The sequence below is a fragment of the Anabrus simplex genome, chromosome 2 (genome assembly GCF_040414725.1).
Source record: "Anabrus simplex isolate iqAnaSimp1 chromosome 2, ASM4041472v1, whole genome shotgun sequence".
NCBI classification, from domain to species: Eukaryota; Metazoa; Arthropoda; class Insecta; order Orthoptera; family Tettigoniidae; genus Anabrus; species Anabrus simplex.
In genome coordinates, this window is record NC_090266.1 from 1,207,883,573 (window position 1) to 1,207,906,690 (window position 23,118).

A 23,118-nucleotide genomic window follows, 5' to 3' on the forward strand; every position below is an offset into this window, starting at 1 on the left:
TCTTGTGTCGGTTGTCGCTTAAACTTTCTATGTGCGGCATCTCGTCTTGCCATTAACTCCTTTAGCTCTAAGTTTAGCCACGGTGCTGGGGCTCGCGTTACCCGTACTGTTTTCGGCGGGGCGTGTCGATCATAGAGCGCTGTCAGATATTCGTTAAATATGTTTACTTTAATGTCAATGTCGTCAACATTTAGTATATTGTGCCATGGAACATCTAGCGCGTCTTCAGTGAACATACTGTAGTCAATTTTAGAGAGATCTCTGAATGTAATAGTCCTTGGTTTTGTCTTTTGGGTCTTTAAGGAGTAGGATATGTATATTAGGTCATGAGCTGAAATTCCTGGTACAGATGTCTGTCCGTGTTGTAGTACTTTGTCTGTATTCTTGACAATCATTAAGTCGATTGTCGTGTGTGACGTGGCGGTGGGGTGAGTAGGGAGTGTTTGCAAAATGCTCATATCGCAAGATGTAGTCATGTTTAAAAGCTGCCGACATTCGGCATTGTTGTTTCCGGTGTCTGTGTTAAAGTAGCCCATGACAATTACATGTTCATATTTCGGGAGTACGCGTAACAAAGCATTCTCTACGTCCTCCAAATGTCCAATCGCAGGTGGCTTGTACACCACACAGACAGCACATTTCTGATGGGCTACGATTATTTCCAAGAGCAGAAACTCCGGTCTTCTATTGTATTCGCCATCTGAACATGCAATTATCGTAGGCTTTAAACTGGTTTTGACTATCGCTGCTACACATCCTCCCCTCTTTCCAGCTCTGTCGTTCCGAAGTAAACAGTAGCCAGGTATGTTGAAAGTCTTCGAAGGGATCAGATCATGAAGCCAGGTTTCAGCGAGAAGGCAAACATCAAATACGTCCGGGACAAGTTCTTTAAGTTCGTGGAAATGGGAAGACAATGAATGTACATTTAGATGAGCTATATGGAGACCTTTCGGGAAAGAGGAAACTTTAGCTAGTAGCAGGTCTCTAGTTGAGTGAGAAGGAAGGGGGGGTAATTCCAGAAGGGGTCAGTGGACAGTTGTCACAAGGCCATGTTCTGTTTGTGGAGAGTGGAGGGGTGAGTGAGGCCTTGAACGGGATTGTGGCTGGGAAGGAATGTCCGGTACTGTCAGAGGAGAGTAACCCATTAGTGCTCGTTGCCACCTTATGAAAAAGTAATAATTATGCGAATGAGATAATCTAACTAAAGTGAGCTAATCTTATTACCTTATGAAAAATTAATAATTATGTGAATGAAATAATCTAAGTACAGTGAGCTAATCTAATTAAATTACACTAAGGTGGTATTTAAATAAAATGAAATATAGTAAATAGAGATCAGAACGGTCAAGTGAATTGTCCGTTTAGTTGCTATCTCTATCCTCCGGTAAGTCACACAGCCGGTTAATGCGCAGTTTGCCCCCATCGGGTTTCTTAATGATGATATCGCCGTCTGCAGTCCAACAGTGGAAACGGTGAATGGCGGCCTTCAGTATGGAGAGTCTAGCGGACGTGAGATCTTCGCGGATGGTAACATGAGTGCCCTTTAGTCTCCTTTTGTTACGGAATACTTCTTGTCGTGTACAATACGAAGTAAATTTGACAATGATAGGCCGAGTTTTCCCTACTGATTTAGGCCCAACACGGTGACTTCTATCAATATCATTGATGTTTATATTCACGCCTATATCTCTGAAGACGTTTACAGCAAGTTCGTCAGTATTTTCTTGTGAGCTCTCCTGCACTCCAAAGATTCTAAGATTATTTCTCCTACTGTATTGTTCGAGAGAGTCACTTCTAGCTTCGAATTCTGGCCTAAGTGCCTGGATTTCCTTGTCCCGACACTCAAGTTTGTTCTTTAAATCCGCTACAAGTTCAGCATTGAACTGGAGAGATTTCTCTAGTTCCTTAACGACAAGTGTGGTCACTCGCTCCGATATCGCCTCTATAATTCTGTCCAGAAACTTACCGAGCTGAGAGTCTCAATCAGGATCCTCGTGACGGTCTCTTCCACGAGGTTGGCACTACCGTTCGCTTCCTTGCTGTTGCGCTTGTTACTCCTGGTCATCTTCTTTTACAATGGAATATTTTAATGAACTGATAAAAATATGACCACAACTGGGAGACACTTTCACTTTAAACACTTTCAGACTATGTTTGCACACTTTAACACAACGTTTGATATATATTACTAGGAAATAACACCTGCTAATTCTCTTTGGCTGAGGAGCTGATCTCACGCACAGCCTTTCTTCCAGTCATTTGATGGATCAGGAATGCAATGAATGAAGCCTCCATCTGGTGGCGAGTATAAGAATTCTGCCGGCTACCGAAGACTGTTGCACTCCTCTGGGGCAATGATCAGTGACTGACAGATGAAATGAAATCGTATTGGAGAGCTTTGCTGGAATGAAAGACGCCAGGGAAAACCGGAATACCCGTAGAAAAACGTGTCCAGTATCCGCTTTGTCCAGCACAAATCTCACATAGAGTGACCGGAATTTCAACCATGGAACCCAGTGGTGAAGGAGGCCAGCTTGCTGCCTCCTGAGCCACGGAGGCTTGAATAATAATATTAATAATAATATCTACAGTAGGATGTATATTATTATTATTATTATTATTATTATTATTATTATTATTATTATTATTATTATTATTATTATTATTATTATTATTATTATTATTATTATTATTATTATTATTATTATTATTACAGGACCGTTTCAGAAGCTGAATGTTTCAATTTTTACCAGTGGACGTTGAATGGGTCTCCAAACTGCTTTTACTAGTTCTACGTCGCATCAAAACAGAAGAATGGATATGAAACGGTTGGGACAGGGACTGCCAACAGTGGAGTTCGAAACGATTACTTCTCGAATGCAAGATCATAGCTTCGTAACCCAGAACCACGCAGCCAAATCGATTGGTGTGTTTCCAAAAGTCTTTCATGTGGTTAAAACTGTGGCATACAGTGCTAGTATATGTGGAAAAGAGTCCTGCATGTCATAGTATGACGACCAACTTAAATGAAATAGTGTGACGCCTGGCTATATCGGCAAACCACCAAACTTCTCTGTGGAGCAGTAGTGTATAGGCCTACTAGAACGGATCATGAAAGAACTTACCGTGTCGGTATACAGTATGTCCTACCTGTATATGTCAAATTTGTCCTTTCAGGTAATTATCTTATGTGCATTAGAATTGTACCAACATAACCACAAAAAACAACATAGTCATACGATACGGTGCTTTTTCTGTTTTTCATTACGCCAGGCTGAGTAGCTCAGACGGTAGAGAGCTGGCCTTCTGCGCCCATCTTGGCAGCTTCGATCCTGGCCCACGCCGGTGCTATTTGAAGGTGCTCAAATACGTCAGCCTCGTGTAAGTAGATTTATTAACATGTAAAAGAACTCCTGCGGGGCAAAATTCCGGTTCCTCGGCGTCTCCGAATACCAAAGTAATCACAAGTGTGATTATTATTAAGAACATAATAAGACATTGAATGAACTCCAGTAATGGAAATGCAGCTTAATAAAAAGTGGCATACAATAGGAAGTCCTAGGGGATTTTATTACAATACGTAATGGCGTTTTCTGGAGAAGTAAAACTTCAGAAATTCGCGTGCAATTTCTCCAGAGCAAATTCCATATTGATGATCACTGTGGAAGAATGAAATGCATTGATTCAAAAGTTATTTACTTGGAACTTTATATTCTACAGTTCTCAAACGATACGCTAGTTTAGATAGTTTACCTAAAATCAAATGTATGTAATCATCTCAGTCCAGATTTTTATCAAAGAAAATGCCTAATCATTTCACCAGGTAATTGTCATGATTTAATTGATTTATATCTAAATTAAGTACCATTATCAGTCTCTTTATCATTCACAAAGAGCTTATTTGCAAAAATCCATTCAAATACCGAATCAATGTTACCTTTCTTAGGACATCGAGCTCTTGGACCTTTTTTCAAAATTTGCTTTACTTCGCACCGACACAGATATGTCTTACGTCGACGTTTGGAGAGTAAAGTGCTGCGAGTGGTAAGGAATTGGCCGTAGCCTTAATTATGGTACAGCCCCAGTAATTTCCTGGTGTGAACATGGGAAGAACACGAAAGAACATCTTCTGAGCTGCCGACAGTGGGGTTCGAACCCACCATCTCCCGAATGGAAGCTCACAGCTGCACGACCCTAATCGTACGATCAACTGCTCATTACTCTTCGATCATTTTGGTCGTATAAAACTAAAGCTATAAAATTAAAGAGGTATCCTCTGCTTCAGAATAAGTCATTGACTTGTACAAGGAATAGGAGAAATCTAATACAGATCTTTGTGGGACTCCAAAATGAATATGGATGTCGGCAGACCTCGTACCCTCCATTTCTACTACCGACTCTTGATTACTAATTATATGTTGTACGTTGCAATGAGGCAACTCTGAGTTCAAACAATCTGATCTTTCTGAATTGTTTTGTAGTTTCTGTATTTCATATATTGTTCATAATCATTATGCAAAGTGGTAGTTGAATGCTGCTTTGTGATCTTAATTCTGAAATAACTGGTTGATCAGAGAACCTGAGTTTACTATATTTCCTGTGTTAATGTTCACGAAATATCATGTGAGAAGTTCCTGGAAGCGGTATTGGTATGTCTTCAGATCTCTGTGTTCGGTACCAGTAACTAATAGCACAGCTAACACACCCTTTTCCATGCCACCATGTGTTTTATGAACGCTTGCTCGATTAAAGAAAGCTTTGTTCGTTTCTCTCTAACCTTGGCTGCTTTTATGAACGAGTTTTTGTTAGCCCCTCCTCCATTAATTTCAGCTCGAGTTTGCTAATTTTCGATAATTAGCCCTGTAAAGTGAAGAATATTCCATATAAAACTTACTTATAGATTTATTGAACCATATCCTTGCTCCCCCTTCAACGAACATCCAGTGTAATGTAATTAATGGAGATGCACTCTGTGCTTATCCGATCGAATTTAATATTCCTTTATTTTCCACATCATTGAGACGCTGTAAGCAATATCTATTGTATGCAGATTAATTAAACAATTTTATGGAATAATATTCCGAGGGATAAGAAAATGGGCGTAGTACAATAGCCAGTGTGTATGCAGTGGTATACTCCTCTCTCTTCAACAAGCTTTTTGACCCTTGAAAGAAATTGAGCTTCAAGAACGTTACAGCTGGTGAATATACGACTAGTTTTGGAAAAGTCCTGTCAAGAATTCCTTTGAAATTTAATCAATGACATGGAGAATTTGTAATAAGTACTGTTCCACACAAGTGGGCCTTAATTACTTCATTTCCGCAAATATATAAACGGGCTGGTGGCTGCGAATTATTGACGAAGCTTGTTGGGAAGGCATGTACATTTAAGCAGATCGTTATTCCCATATTTTCTTGCTTATAGTAATGACTGAAGTGGATGGTTTTACATTCAATTGGATAAAGCGACATTTTATAAAACGGAGATGATGAAACCGAACGGGTACTTAAAGCACGCTTCTTCATGTGCCAGAGAAGACCATTCGATATTCCTACTGTAATTTTCATTGAAGATGTTTTGGTGGCAAATGTTTGGTATTGCTATGTTTCGTTTTCATAAGTAACCTACATAACGGAGTGAAATGGTTTGTTCGTCTTGCTAATATTATGTCCTATGGGGCGCATTATCAATTCAGAAAAGGAGGAGGACCTCATAACTCTACTAAAATTCATCTCTCCAGTACATCACACATTTTATGATGGGGTGAAATCAACAACAAAATAAAGAGGACGGAGGGTGGTTAACACCGTATTTACAGTTTAGCGTAAGGTTCATTGCCGGAAGGAAATTTAGTTCAAAATATTCAGATGCACTGCAGAATATAATTCAGTACGGTTATGATTGTTTTCATAACGTATTACTGGTTTTGTTTGATGAACAATCATTCGTGTTATTCTTTGTATTGATAGAAGTACAATATCATTACGTTTTTCGTATAATAACGGAAAATACTGACATTTTAATACGCATTATCTACTCAGCAGAGTTGTACAATGTATATTATCGTATTTCACAATACGTTACCACTGTGAATTACCGAATTTCTAGATCATTAATGTATTACTAATACAGTAACGAAAATATTTTTTTTACAAACTGCTTTACGTCACACCGACACAGATAGATCTAATGCCGACGGTAGTATAGGAAAGGGCTAGGAGTGGGAAGGAAGCAACCGTGGCCTTAATTAAGGTAGAGTCCCAGCATTTTCTTGTTGTGAAAATGGGAAACCAGGGGAAACCATCTTCAGGGCTGCCAGCAGTGGGGTTCGAACCGACTATTTCCCGGAGGCAGGTTTCCTTTTTGCGAGGTGTTCCACAAGTTCTGTTATGTGTAACACGTAAGCAAATTTTTCTTCTACAAGTACAGCCATGCACTGTAAGTAAATAAGTACCAGGAATATGCCAAACTGTTTTCAGTTTTCCTGAAACTCATGTTAATATCACTTGGTTCTCTTCAAAGTAAGAGCATGTCAGTTTGTTAATGTGGTAGGTTTTGTGACCTCATCTGTCTAACAGTTATCGTCATATTTCAAGTCTTGTACACTACATCCACTAAATTCCTTTGGTACAAGTCTGGTATATTCCTACTTTTCCCATAATAGCCCATAAGTGTCCCATCTCATTCAGAAATAATAGCATCAAATTCCATTTTGACCAACTTCTAATAGGTCTTCTTCCACTCAGACCATTTACTGTATTATACTATTTACTTTCGATGTTTGCAAGGTCATCAGGTTTTCCAATTATCTCCTCTGTTGTCATTGATGAGTTGTAATTTCCCTTACAACAAGAATCACCACCACCAATATCACACTCCCCACGTAAGTTTGGGTTAATTTTAGCCTCCTTGATCATTTCATAAATTCCTTCTTTTAGTGGCTATCTGAAACACATAGGTCAATCTCAATACCACTAATGCCATAAATGATTTCACGTTATGACCGTGCTAGATTTTCCTAGACACACTTATTTTCTTTTCATTTCCGGATTGCTATATCAAACAAGTGTAATCCAAGTTACGGATTCAATGAAATAGGCATGGCACGTAATCACAGAGGATACTATAAACTTTTCTCTACCGGGCGAGTTGGCCGTGCGCGTAGAGGCGCGCGGCTGTGAGCTTGCATCCGGGAGATAGTAGGTTCGAATCCCACTATCGGCAGCCCTGAAGATGGTTTTCCGTGGTTTCCCATTTTCACACCAGGCAAATGCTGGGGCTGTACCTTAATTAAGGCCACGGCCGCTTCCTTCCAACTCCTAGGCCTTTCCTATCCCATCGTCGCCATAAGACCTATCTGTGTCGGTGCGACGTAAAGCCCCTAGCAAAAAAAAAAAAAAACTTTTCTCTACTTCAACCGAATCTGCAGGGTTGATATATTCCTCGAATTTAATTTTTCAGTGTAACGATGAATTTCGGATCCACTTCGGTTGGTATAAAGTTATCATAGTGCATGACGATCAGATATATCAACAGTCTTAAAGAACGCTTCTTGCATTACCGCGCTATATGTTCGTGACCATCTTAAATATACTAATTTGCCAAAAATCACAGCGCACACTGAAGGAGTCATCGCAGGGAGACGTACGTGGATACAGGCACAGGATATGGCACTATAAAGAAAAACACACTAAAACTGTATCACATCAGTTATTTATTGGTGGGTAACGAACGATCGAAGGATACACATACTACGGTGTTGGACTACTCATAGCATGGACAGAGGTTGCGATACGGTCGTGCATGGAGGCGTACAGCAGTCTATGTGATTGCAGTTGGGGAGTTGTCTTACGGTGAGATGGTAAACCCGGTCTAGAAAACTAAGAATAACTGCCAATGGGATTCATCGCACTGACCTTGCATCGTCAGTTATCTGCAGGTCTTCGGGCTGAGTAGCGGTCACTTGGTAGTTCAAGGACCATCCGGGTTGTAGCGCCATAGTGTTTTTTCTTCGGAGACATACAGACGCCAGATATTTTCCTCAGGAAAATCCTTCCACCGTTGTCCTTCCATATCTGCCGTAGTTGGCACCGGCCGCAGCTGCTATCCAGTATGGTCCTAAACATTCTCGATGGACGAGAGCCCTTAGGAACCTTGTGGGCCAAGGAAGCACCTTGACATCACGAAGACACGTCAAAGATACACTTGCTGCGTGAAGACGAGGAATATCCTACTGGAAAATGGAGTTTCACCTTGCACCTGGAAGGGAAGTACAGACGGTCGGTGAATTTTCTGGACGTATCGCTACAACGCCAGGGTTCATTCAAGCACTTCCAATCGGGAGCAGAATTCGTAGGAAATGGCATCCCGATATCACGTCTCTCATTGAAGCGTTAATCACTGTGGTGGCCAGGACGTTCCCAGACTCAATTTCGGCCGTCGTCTGTATCCGGACAGAACCGTGATTAATGAATAATACGATACAGGGTGTGAATGGTGATGCAAAAGTCATTCTTTCTAAGTGTACTTCAATACATAATGCATTTCCCCCTTCTATCTCCACGAGTACCCACTTAATTCCGTTTACTGAAACGGGGTCGGGGATGAGGTTAGGTGAAATAGTAAGTAAACTCGTCTCCTTATCCCGAGGTGGTGCAGCTCTTATCTGGCATACCCCCCAATGGAGGTGAGCTGCATGTACAATTTCAACTACATGCCAACCCTCCTGCCATTCTTAAATTTCTGACAGTACCGTGAATCGAACGCGGGTCTCCGAGGACGGCAGCTAATAACACTAACCGTTACGCTGTGGAGGCGGACAGTTGAGATTATATTGCATTATTTTACTGACGATGCCCTTCCTGACGCCAATCTCATTTGAGAAGCATCACTCGTCGCCAGTCAGTATGTTGCCCTGCTACCTTTTCCTGGTAGAAATTCAAATTGTTCGGCGATGCTTCGGTCGTAGAGTTAGACGTCGAAAGGGAGGATAGGACTGATCCTGCTTAGCCACCTTGATATGATGCCGGTCGACACAGACGTATCCCCAGCTGCCGTGAAAAGTCTCTGAATAGTGCGCAGCAACGCCCAAGGAGTAATTGCAACCCGCCACGCGTTGGAACTATACACACTGCTGACGGTCCTCCGGGGTCGACCCGGGCCTTGTCAACGTGTATGTGTGTGTGTGAGAGAGAGAGAAAACCCTCTAGGTCACACTGCGGCTAATAACAGCTCACAGTGTGGTCTGAACGGTACAAATAGCGTACAATGCACCGAAACGTCCATCCTGCCTTTCTTAATCCAACGATGTGGCCTCTGTCAAAATCATCTAGCTAGTCAATGGCTCATAAATTTATTTAACCATTCATCCATTGGTCGTCTCTACAGACTGTTAGCAAAATTAGCGTTAGCTCCTTACAGAAAGTGTTCTATTGTAACCGAGTCAAGGACATAAGTAAACACAGCGTAAAGAAGCAATGGATTTTAAAGTAACTCAGAATTAATTATCGGATAAGAATAATGGCCCACTAAACTCTAGCGAAAGAAATATAGCATGGCAATGAATTAGATCGTCCTGAAATGACAGTATGTTGCTAAATATTTGGTGCATGTAATTTCGATTCACATGTATCTAGACTGGAACGAGCGGAACGTTATATATATGTTGGAAAATTAATTATGTTCGTCGTCTTCGTTAGCCCAAGGTTAAAAATAAAACGAGAAACAATTTGGTTCTTGATGGAATCTAAAAAATCTTAAAACTTACTAAGCGGAAATAATTACACATTCATTACTTTTAATTTCTGGATCTGGAAAAGGAATTCAGCGATACACTACAGACTTTTTGAAAGAGTTGTACAAGGTACAGATCGTTCAAATCGCAGATTGTAGCAATAATGTATGAAGGGAAAAGTGGAATCATGTTGGCGAATAAGAGATGTGCTTAATTTTAAACGCGGTGCGTCGTGAACAGATAGAAACTTAAACTGTAATCACTTGGTTAAGGGTGATGGAGTGGGATATATGGGGACCGTGTCGGGAAAACTTACTAAAATTATGATTAATCAAAAGCGGATTATGTCGGAAAATTTTCACTTAATTTTTACGAAATTCTAAACACTTACTAAAAATCCGTTTGCAATGTTTGTGCGATATATTAATAACAAACGTATGTTAAACAGTGCATATTTACACCAAGGAATGTCGACGCACATTTAAAAATTTTCAGATCACGGAAGCTCTGTAGGTAAGCTACATATTTTTAAACAATTATTTCAGGAATCACTACCAAACTGCTCAGTAACACTACTGGGGTAGTACCAAAATTGAAGCCACCTTCCCAATCCCAGCTCTTTCCCATTCTTGCGTCACTGTAAACCTTCCACGTGTTAGTGCGACGTTAAACCACCACCACGCTATCATTTTCACATAATATCTCTACCATTTTCTTTAGTGGTACCAGTATTGCATTTTTTCTTTTTTTTTTTTTTGCTAGTTGCTTTACGTCGCACCGACACAGATAGGTCTTATGGCGACGATGGGACGGGAAAGGGCTAGGAGTTGGAAGGAAGCGGCCGTGGCCTTATTTAAGGTACAGCCCCAGCATTTGACTTGTGCGAAAATGGGAAACCACGGAAAACCATTTTCAGGGCTGCCGACGGTGGGGTTCGAACCTACTCTCTCCCGAATACTGGATAATGGCCGCACTGAAGCAACTGCAGCTATCGAGCTCGGTTTGGAAAATGTCATTAACACGTTTCCTACCCTAAAATTATGGCAATGCTTTCGCAAACATTGACAATTATAATCTGTCAATATCTACCTTCCTCGTACATTGTATTTTTCATCTGAAATAGGGAATAATTGTACCTTAGTACGCAAAATATCAGTTTTACATGAAAGCAAAAAGGAAATAACCATGTTCATCCACCAGTAGTTCACTTAACAACCAGCTATTTACGTGGACCTAGGACGTACATAACATATATAAACTATATATATTCTTATTCTGGATCATTAATTCCACAAACTAGGGATATAACTTGAATATTACCATTAGACCGTTTTGGGTTGTTCGAGTATCGTTACGCCTAATTGACGGTGTTAAAATTGCATCTGGAATAATGGCAGAAAATCTGCTATGCAGTGGAATACACAATGTACTTAAAAGTACAGTAGCCTATATCAGACAGATACAGTGAAGTCAGAATGGGAGTAATATGAGGGCGGTAAATTTAGATGACGAAATGAACTGTCATGCATGAGATGAAATCATTTTCTTTGTTCGTAAAGTAACCCGTGGCAACCTTTAACCAAGATTTCACGTGCACACCATTCTATAGAGAAAGGTTTTTCTACAAGAGTTATGTCCATATGTTATTGTGTGGTTTAAAGTTGTGCAGAATTTGACTTTCGATGGACTTGAAATATAGAGGACATCTGATATAGAAAGGAAAGGAATATAATTGGGTGCTACAAAATGCAGCACGAGACCGCATGGCAACGATTTTTGTTTTGTTTCACAATTTATAGCGACGATGGGATAGGAAAGGGCTAGAAGTGTGAAGGAAGCGGCCGTGGCTTTCAGTTAGGTACCATGCCGGCATTTTCCTGGAGGAAAAGTGGGGAAACCGCGGAATACCACTTCGAGGATGGGTGAGGTGGGAACAGAACCCATCTCTACTCAGTTGACCTCCCGGGTCTGAGTGGACGCCGTTGCAATCCTCGTGCCACTTTCCAAATTCCGTGGCAGATCCGGAAATTGAACCCCACCTTCCATGGGTGGTAGCTAATTACACTAACCGCTACACCACAGAGGCGGACTAAAAAATGGCACGATGCAATGTAGGAGGAAAGGACAAGAAGGCGAAATCTCTCAGAAGGGTGTGCTAGATTGGACATACCTTCAGCATTAAGGCGTTTAAAGGATCTCTAGTTCCGAGAGGTCGATATAAACAAATCATAAATGATGCAGATTACTAATTTTCGCTACAATTGAAATATTAGGTGTAGGAATCGTTGACGCGGAGGGCTGAATCCAACGGATAATTCACACATGTGTTAAGTAGGCAATAGCATCTTATAGAAATGGAAGCATTCCAACAGTCTTAGTAGACATCCCAAGCCGGGCCGAGGTGCTGGCATTCTGACCCCCAACATGGCAGGTTCGATCCTGGCTCACTCTGGTGGTATTTGAAGGGGTTCAAATACCTCAGCCTCGTCTCGGTAGATTTACTGGCACATAAAAGAACTCCTGTGGGACGAAATTCCGGCAACTCGGCGTCTCCGAAAACCGTAAAAGTAGTTATTGGGACGTAAAGCCATTATTATTATTATTATTATTATTATTATTATTATTATTATTATTATTATTATTATTAGACATTCCAAGTTCGTTTAGATATTTACCATTTTGTCCCACCCACATGTATGGATTGCATTGCATTACTTGGTTATTTCCTTCTAGTTTACCTTCCGTTTACATCTGCTTGAAAATATTCATAATAACCAAACAGAAAATTCTGTTTTTACATAGATTAATAAAACACCATTACCACATGCTAAGTGTTAAAATATACTGTTTTTCATATATTATTTAAAGAATATATTTTGTTCTATCAAACGAATTCATAGTTTTATTTCAATGACAGTAAAATATCTTAACCTCAAAATTAATGGGGAAACCGAACACCAATCTCCTTTTCCCAGAACTTATATGGTATGTTATCAAAAGTAAGCTTATTACCCCACAGCCTGTTAGTTTTAGTATTAAGCACAGGAATAATTTCATTTGAATTCATTTTGTAACGATTCAAATCCCGTTACAAGATGTTATCTGTATTTTTTATTTTATTATTTTATCTGTATTATTATTATCATTATTATTATTATTATATCAGTATTATTATTGTTTTATCTGTGATATTATTACTATTATTGTAATTATCATTCTTATAATTCAACTTTGCAATGCTTGTCGCTTGCAGGATTGTTTTTTTTTTTTGCTAGTTGTTTTACGTCGCACCGACACGGATAGGTTTTATGACGACGATGGGACAGGAAAGGGCTAGGAGTGGGAAGGAAGCGGCCGTGGCCTTAATTAAAGTACAGCCCCAGCATTTGCCTGGTGTGAAAAGGGGAAACCACGGAAAACCATTTTCAGGGCTGCCGACAGTGGGGTTCGAACCTACTATCTCCCGAATACTGGATACTGGCCGCACTTGCAGGATTGTACTTAGATGTATGCATATATACGTATGTGTAGAATAACACTCAAGACATGTACAGTGAGAATTGATATATATCAAATGTTGGATATGAAATTGCTATATTGTGCAATACTGCTGACATTTCTGTCAAGCCATTGCCACGTCATGGCTACGTCATCGTGCTCACTTAGCACTGAGCTCTGTTCCTTTGATTTTCTTAGGGAGCCCCAGGCTATTTCACCATTACATGTGATATCCGTCGCGTTGTGGGAGTAGGTCATTGTTATTTCTGGAGATTACGTAGGTGTACCATGCAACGTCTATGAAAGGTGGCTGCATATTGTAGCGTCAGTCATTAGTTAAACGGAGGCTGAACAGTGAAGAAGTCAAATGGATAAGTGGACAGTCATTATTCTACTGGAAGCAGAGGCCACATTTGGTCATTATGTGAACGAGATGAAGAAGACTCAATGAGCCATTAGTTGTTGGGCATTGAGAGAGTGAGGCCAAAGTTGGTCGGTCACCTAGTTGAAGATACGGACGCAAAGGCTTACCATGGAGTCATCGAAGGATACCACTTGCAATGAAGTAATACCATCCAGACTTACAAAGAAGTCACATGATATGGAGAAGAAGCAGTCACATGGATACATCACCAAATTAGGCGTGACACATCTACAGTAAACACCAGATCAAAGGAATACGTCGTAATTACACTCAAAGTGTTGAAGGTACAGTCAAGTGAAACAGTAAGGTATATATCTATATATATAAAATAGCTTGTCCTGACTGACTGACTGACTGATTCATCATCGCCGAGCCAAAACTACTGGACATAATGAAATGAAATTTTGGGGATAAATTCATATTAAGATGTAGGTGCTCGCTAAGAGAGAATTTTTGGATATTCCGTCGCTAAGGGGGTGAAAAGGTTGGTGAAATTTGAAAATGAGTGAATCTATATCTCAAAACTTTAAAAGTTTACAAATGTAAAAATTGGTATTTAGAATCTTCTTTAAAAATAAGGCAATACGTATCTTTTTGTTTTCAGAAAATCCCAATAGGAGGGATAAAAAGGTGAAAATGGGGGAAAATGGGTTGAATGCCTTTAATCAGGATACCGGTTCTTATATCTCTGAAACTGAAGGTATTACAGACCTGAAAATTGGTACTTTTGATCTCTTTAAAAAATAAAGAAACACGTATTTTTTTGTTTTTGGAAAATCCAATTAATGGGAGTGTGAAAAGGGGGGTGAATTTTTAAAATCAGTGTATCTATATCTCAGAACTTTGAAAGTTTACAGATGTAAAAATTGGTATTTAGAATCTTCATTAAAAATAAAGAAACACGTATTTTTTGTCTTCGAAAAATCCCAATAGGAAAGGTGGAAAGGGGTGAAAAATGGATTGAATGCATTTAATGAGGATACTTAGATCTCAGAAACTGAATATATTACAGACCTGAAAATTGGTGTTTTGGATCTCCTTTAAAAGTAAAGAAACACGTGTGTTTTTGTTTTTGGAAAATCCAATTAATGGGGGGTGAGAGGGGGTGAATATTTAAAATGAGTGTATCTATATCACAAAATTTTTAAAGTTTATAGATGTAAAAAATTTGTATTTAGAATCTCCCTTAAAAAACGGGTATTTTTGTTTTCGGAAAATCCCAATAGGAAGGGTGGAAAAGGGTGAAAAATGGGTTGAATGCCTTTAATGAGGCTACTTTTATTTCAGAACCTGAAGATATTACAGACCTGAAAATTGGTATTTGGGATCTGCTTTAAAAATAAAGAAACAGGTATTTTTTCGTTTTTGGAAAGTCCAAATATGGGGGAGGGGGTGAAAAGGGGAGTGAATTTTTAAAATGAGTGTATCTACATCTTAAAACTTGAAAAGTTTACAGATGTAAAAATTGGTACTTAAAACCTCCTTTAAAAATAAAGAAACATGTATTTTTTGTTTTCAGAAAATCCCAATAGGAATGATGTAAAAGGGTGAATAATGGGTTGAATGCCATTATTTTAATCAAGCTACTGATATCTCAAAAATGAAGATGTTACAGACGTGAAATTTGATATTTGGATTCTGCTTTAAAGTAAAGAAACACGTTTTCTCGAAAAATCCAATGAAGGGGGGGGGGTGAAAGAATTAAAAAATTAATTGACTTAATTGTATGAGAATACTTACGCCTAATAAAAACCAAAGTTGTTATAGACGTGAAAATTGGTATTTGGATCTCCTTTAGAAACAAAGAAAACGCGTTTTTTTTGGGGGGGGATCATCTTGGTGGGCGGGTTTGAAAAGGAGTTGAATTCTTTTCATGAGGTCACACAAATCAAGCGTGGTGATAATTGGTATTTAGGAGATCGTTTACTATTAAAGAAACAAGGTTTATGCCGGAAAATTCAATTCGGGGGGGGGGGGAGTGTGAAAGGAAGTGAAAAAAGTGAATTATTTTTATGGGGATACTTATATCTCAAAACTGAAGGTAATAGACGTGAACATTGGTGTTTGGAATCTCCTTTAAACATAAAGAAACATGCCTTTCTGTTATTTTTGTGTGTGTGGGGGGGTTAATAAACTTAACGGCGGTGGGGTGTAAAAGGAGGTGAGAACAGTTGATTTTACTGTTCATAATGTACTTATAAGGAGCCTCCGTTGCTCAGGTGGCAGCGCGCCTGCCTCTCACAGCTGGGTTATGTGGTTCAAATTCCGGTCACTCCATGAGACATTCGTGCTGGACAAAACGGAGGCGGGACAGGGTTTTCTTCGGATACTCCGATTTTCCCTGTCATGATTCATTCCAGCAACACTGTACAATATCATTTCATTTCATTTCATTTTATTTCACTTATCATTCATTCATTATCCATTGCCCCAGAGGAGTGCGACAGGTTTTGGCAGCCGGCACAATTCCTATTGCCGCCGCCAGATGGGGGCTTCATTCATTCCATTCCTGACCATGTCGAATGACTGGAAATAGGCTGTAGATTTCCGATGTACTTATTCTGATCATAAACCGATCATTTTTTATCTTTCCTGGGTTCGTTTACAAGAGCCAACATTTTCTTCGGAGAACGTTCTTAGATTACAGTACATTCTCCTGGCATATAAATAAAAATTTAAACACCTTTGAAATAAACGATAGGAATGAGATTGACCGTCCAATTGTTCACCTCTATAATAAGGTCAACAATGCACGGAATATGTCATTCGTATCACCAGAAATCCCGCACTCTTGGCTATGCGCGACAATGGTGCTGGTCACATTGTTAACAATGACAGTGGCAGCAGATGTAATTTACCGCCAAGTAGCTGTCTTGCAGCTTGCTGTGGGGTCCAGAACATCTATAATAATAATAATAATAATAATAATAATAATAATAATAATAATAATAATAATAATAATAATAATAATAATAATAATAATGTTCTGGACCGTAGTCAAATGTGCAGACCGCGCTGGAAACGGGTCCTGGGTGGGTAATGACTAAGAATGCAGTCCAGCCGCGGGTTCAGTACCGCCAAGGCACCCAAGAGGACACCACGCCGAATCTCCTCAAGGATTTGATCAATATTAAAAATTATTATAGGAAAAGATGGCAAAGATTTAGGGACCCAACTGAGCGGGTGGAATACCTGGACCTAGCCCGGGAAGTACGAAATCGATTGCTGGAAAGAAAGATTGAAAAATGGGAGGAAACTTGCCGTAATCTATTAGAAAACGAGCCAGATCGCGAATTTTGGCGGATTCTCTCAGATAACCAGTCAGATCGCGAATTTCGGCGGATTATATATAAAACAATAAGCATTCAATTGTAAATTTCAGTATAATACCGTAGCGAAGCACGGGTATCTTGCTAGTTTTGTATAAATTGTTGAATGTCCGGTCAAGAAGAATTCAAATTCATGCCTAGTTTCTTTCAGTTGCAATGCCATAATTTCATATTCTCATCTGTTTTATCGCAACAAGACTCACTATTTTTCATATATTATTTAAAGAATATATTTTGTTCTATCAAACGAATTCATAGTTTTATTTCAATGACAGTAAAATATCTTAACCTCAAAATTAATGGGGAAACCGAACACCAATCTCCTTTTCCCAGAACTTATATGGTATGTTATCAAAAGTAAGCTTATTACCCCACACCCTGTTAGTTTTAGTATTAAACGTTGACCTACATATGCAAATTACATAATAGTAAGACAGAGATAGAGAAACCAAGTGCTTGCCAGTCACAGTTACCCAGGGGTTGATGTAGACAGCGATCATATATTAGTTGCAGCGAAGTGCAGTATTAGATTCAAAAACGTAAAGCGTACGGTTCGAAGAAATGGTGTTTGAATAACTTACACATTGAGTACACGTTCTCAATAAAATTATTTCTATCGGTCTATTGCAATTTTATGGTAAATAACACATTGACAACATGGTATTGATATTCGTAAATAATGTACTTTATTTTACTTGCCTGATGTTTAGTGGCTCGCCATGTTCCTTTTGAAGGGAAACTTTCATGTAGCCATAGTGAAATAATCTCCAGTGTCGGCAAATATCGCGTGGTACTTCATTCTCATTCAGTACATATCTCTCAATGGTGAGGGAGATGAGGTGGTTTATTGGCCCGCCCCTGGGGGCTTCATGGATATGTTCACTGGAGAGCAGAGATTAATAACTACTTCCCGGCCAGTACAGACGTTCATATAACTGATCGTGCACTCGAGGGACGTAAGCTCGTGGGGTAAGTGCACGAACTAATGGAATATTTCACAGAAAATTACTACTGAAGGTAGGACTGATTATAATATTAAGCTGTTCCGCCTGATTTAGACATCCGTTTAACGAGATCAAATTTCCTTGATTGTAATATGCGGTGAAATTTAGAATTTGTGGTGTAGCCACGTCGTTTTATAGATCAGAAATTGAAGCGAAGAATGCTCTGATGTTTTCAGGATTATTGCTTGATAAATGCTATCGAGTAATATTGCAAGGAATGCACTTTAAGTAGCAGAATGCCATTGAGATTGGGGTGTGGAGTAGATTATACTGGGATCTTTCGTAGAAATTTACAAGTGAAGTAACGAAATGTGTAAATACCGGTACCGTTCCTAAAGCCCTATACATCCATATAACACAGGGCTTCTCAGGGTGCATGCACCAGTGCACTGCGCTGTGCACGGTACAAAAGACCACTTCGCTTGGTTGACCAGAGTGCAGACCCCCACTCCTCGATTTGGAGCAATAGCGCTCTCTCTCTCATTCCCCACGCCTGTCTCCCTCTTCCTCACTTGCTCCGTAGCGCTGCATATCCGAGCCGAGTTAAGCCGAGCTTAGCCGAGTCGCCCCGAGACGACGCGCTGGTCTGAGCCGAGCCGAGTGGGACCGATGCATTGTGCACAGGACCTCTGCGCCTGAGTTTGCACGCGTCAGATTTTGGGCGTTTGAGAGGCCCTGATATAACACAATGGTTCCACAGACGAGAATAACTGCTCCACCATTTCTATCTTCTAGTAATATTTGCGGACAATACCATGTTCCGATCTCTAGTGAGACTAACATGAGCCTAGAGTCACTGCTGAGGGTAAATCTGTTCTCATCGGTAGTGAGGCAGTAACATACTGGTCGTCAGTCCAACAGTCTATCTCCCTACAGTCTTCTGGCTAGGGTAAATCACGACATTCTGAGTCCTGTTCTGCTTTTCTTCCGTTGTGGAATCCGACGCGCTTTCTGAAATAGACCCTCTGCAGAGTGGTTGTTGTAGGACAATGTAAGGGTAAAATTGTTCGTTTGGAAGCATTGAGGGAGGCTGCATTGGCAACATTTATTCACAGTTCATTGTGAAGGTACAGCAGAAATACGGAATGCTAGAAACACCATGAACTTTGTGAAGGAGCAGTGCTCCGTATCAGGTCATTGCATGGTGATCATACCCACCTTTATTGGATGAAAAAGTGCTTGTACGAGAAAACTCAGAACATTTATAGCAGTTTAAGTAGGAATGGTGTGCCGAGAAATGTTCTTGTTGAGGTATAAAACTCTAAAGCCGGGAGTCCGTGATGCTGTGATAACTTTCAGTATGAAAAGTGCAGGAAAAGTTAGGGTACTAAGACATCTAGGGATACAACCAGGACGCAATTTGGTCTAGGGTTTCGTGTTTTAGACGCTCGACGTGTTAAATTGGAAGATGGAAAGTTGGCTATAAGGGATGCTAATGCAGGAATTAAAAGCAGAGCAGTTAAATAAGTCTAGAAGACAAGGGAATAAGTAAAGTTCAAAGTAAGTCTAGAGGACCATGGGGTAAATAATACTGAACAGGTGTTTGTAAGGTTTTGTTTAGCAAAAATGTATCTCAAGAAAATATTATTGTGATAATTTCAGCTTTTCTTTTTTTCTTTTATGTACACTGTGTTAAATAATAAAATTGAAATAATTACCTGCAATACGCTTAAACATTCATTGTCTAAAGCTGCCCTGTTGATTCACCATATTAACAATGCGATCAGGAAAAATTAATCCTGGCATTTAACTTACATCTTGACGATTGAAAACAAAATAATAAATATTTACGATTCAAATAATCCCATAACCAAAGGCAGTATTTAATAGCCACATGTTTATTCTTAAATGTAGTAAAGTTTATAATCTGTAAGTTTAAGTACTTTGAATCTGAGCGTAGCTAAAAATGAGATAATAAACGTTGTAAGGGCGGGCAGTATTTTAGCCCCTAAAAGGCAATTTAACATGCAGACATAGTAGTGTGTGTCAAATAATATATCTGTTCATAGTTACTAATTATCATCATTACTGCAACTCCCATGAGATTGAAATAAATGCATAAAGGTACGTTGTCATTACCTTTGAACAGGCAATACACTGGCCATTAACCACTGCTTGCCCCGATATTGTAACATCTCGTACCAACCCAGTTTCTGATCATCAAGGGGAGTTCCTTTCACACGTGCAGCACTGTTCCATACGTTCACGCAATATTACCTCACCTCCTCATTGCTGGTCTGTCAGCAACGAATATGTATTTCAAGGCGTGTTCCTAAACAAGAACTCCTTCTCAGACGACAGGCCATAAACGGTGGGTTGAATAAATACCAAGAAATGGGGTAGGATGATTCAGTTGGTATAGTTGTTTCAGTGGGTGTATCACCTAAAATTTGCACCCAAAATATTTCTGAAGTGGGAGGTGCTATTGATTGCTGTTTTCACATAAATGAAGTAAAACTAAGAACTCATAATTGTAGCTCATACACAGGTTTGACTAATTATTAGAATGTGTATTTATTTCAGAAAGTTAAAATTTTCAAATGGAACAATGGCAATTGACGTCAACAAAATAAAACTATAGTAAATTAGAATGACAATTGTGCTTTTCTTTCCGGTTTTAGACAGGTAGTTTACGAGCTATCGATGTTTGAAAATTGTGAATATCGGCAGTTGTCTCTTCCATGCGTCAGCATTAACTTAAGAAGTGAATAAAGATATTATTTGCGTTCAGAAAAAAAAGAGAATTGTCTTTCACAGGTTGTGTTCAAAATTATGGCCACCAGCTTCAATACAAGCTTCCAGTCTGCTATGTAAAGATCGATGCACACATTCTAGTATTTTGTCAGAAATTTCAGAGCAGGTGGCAGTAATACGTCGTTTCATATCATGTGGTGTATTCTGTATGTCCTTGTAAACATTGTCTTCTAGCTTCTCCCCAGAGAAAAATCTAAAGGGGTCAAATCTGGCGAACCGACCTGGCAAGGTACAGGTCCCCTTTGTCCAATCCCAAGATTTGTAAACCATCGGTAAAGACAAGGTGTAGTACGTTGTGCACTATGCGCTGGACAGCCACCATGCTGATACCGCATGTTCCCCCTAGTCTGCAGTGGAACGTCTTCTAACGTCTGCGCTGGTTGAGATACTTTTGAGAATCTCGTGTTCCTTCTATGAGGAAAGCGCGTATGAGTTGATGGTTCACTGTTCCACATCACCCATTCAAACTCCGTGAACGCTGATGTTCCATCTGATGAAACCACTGGAGTGTGTTTGCGGACAAATAGTGCATGCTTTGGAGGTTTACTTGGTCATGATTTGTAAATGCTGCTTCATCACCAAACAGGATATATGATAAATAAGGTGTGCCCATGTGCAAAAGTTAACACGATTCTCAAAATCTTGTCCAAGCAGCTCTGGGTAGAGAGAGACAAGATACGCATGGAACTTATAACGGTGGAGTAAGCTTCGCGTAGTACACTTGACTGACTCATGTCACTCCCTCGTGCGATTGCAAAGGAAAGCAAAGCAAAGTCACCTCCATACAGGCCATGGAGGCTCTTGGAGGAGTGGAAGGTAAAGGCTTCCACCATTGTTAACCTCGGCACATGATGGGGTAGAGTGGTTAGCTCTACGCCCGGCCGCCTTTGCCTCCAGGAATTAACCCGGTACTCATTTTTGGTGGAGGCTGAGTGAACCTCAGGGCCATATGCACCTCCGGAAGTGGAAATCTCGCTTCTTAAATTTTACGACTTCCTGACGGGGATTCGAACCCACGTCCTTCCGGGCGAACCAAGCAGGCCTTTACTGCCTCGGCCAGGCAGCCCCTTCGTGCGATTGCACGGGAACTATTTTGCGGATCTACAGCAACAGCAGCTTGAACATTAATTTCACCCTGTTCTTCAGTTACTCGTTTGTTTCTGCTACGTTTTCTAAATGTTACATTACACTTTGCACGTAATTGGTTGAAGAGGTTTACGAATAATTTTGGAGTTGGGTGACGCCTAATGCGGTATCGGTCCGCGTATACAGCACAAGAACGATCAGCATTCTCCCTACATTCTGCACACATTATTAAAACGTCTGCTTCTTCTTCATTAGTAAATACCAACTTCTACCATATCCTACTTCTTGAACTATCACAAAGTAACTGACAAGGAGGTCGCAGTTCAATCAGTGTAATGTAAAGGAAACAAACATGAGGTCATCATAAGTAGCCTCGTAAACAAGGAGTTGAATGGAGCAGGCAACTCTCGGTATTTACAATTTTCAAGCTGATAGATCGTAAACTACCTGTACTAGAGTCCTGAAAAACACCATTAACAATCTAATCCACTCTATTTTAGTTTGTGAATGTCAATAGGCGTTATTCCATCTGAAAAATTTACGTTACTAAAATAATACAAATTCTAATGATTATTAAAACTTGTATAAGGGCTACAATTATGAGCCCTTAGTTCCGCTTAATTTATGTGAAAACACCGCAATAACAGCACGTTCCATTGAAGAAATACTTGGCATGAAAGTTTTAGGTGATTAACTCTGTATATAATTTGGTTCCCAAGTCGGTTTGAATAGCTTTGTGTTTAACATTATGAGCGCATTATAATTGAAATACACTTTCAACTTATTATATTGTGTTCATTACATATTGTAATGTATCGGAGGGTAAGTAAATAAATACACAACTGTAGCGTTTAATCTAGGATTTATTAAATAATTGTTTGCTTACACAACTACACAGGCACACGATAGGACTAGTTGGCGTACTCTCGCTTTTCTCACTTTTAAGCCACTCTAGTTACTCACTTTATCGGTGATAAACTAGAATAATTACACTACACACTCTTCCATAACTGACACTTATAGTCCAAATTAGTTCCACAGCTATCACCGCCACTCAGTTCGCAGCCCACGCACAGAAGTCTTACAGGTCCCATATGACGTAAACTGTCCGTTCATTCTCAGAAATCTTCATCCACTTCCCCTTGACGATCACACGTCGAACTATCCCACGCTGCACCTGACCCAGCGTCCCGATTACGGCACTGGACCGTGAGACTCAACACCTCTAAGGGAGACAGACGATATGAACCCTCAGTTCCACTTACAGAGGATGACACTGATGTCTCCCTC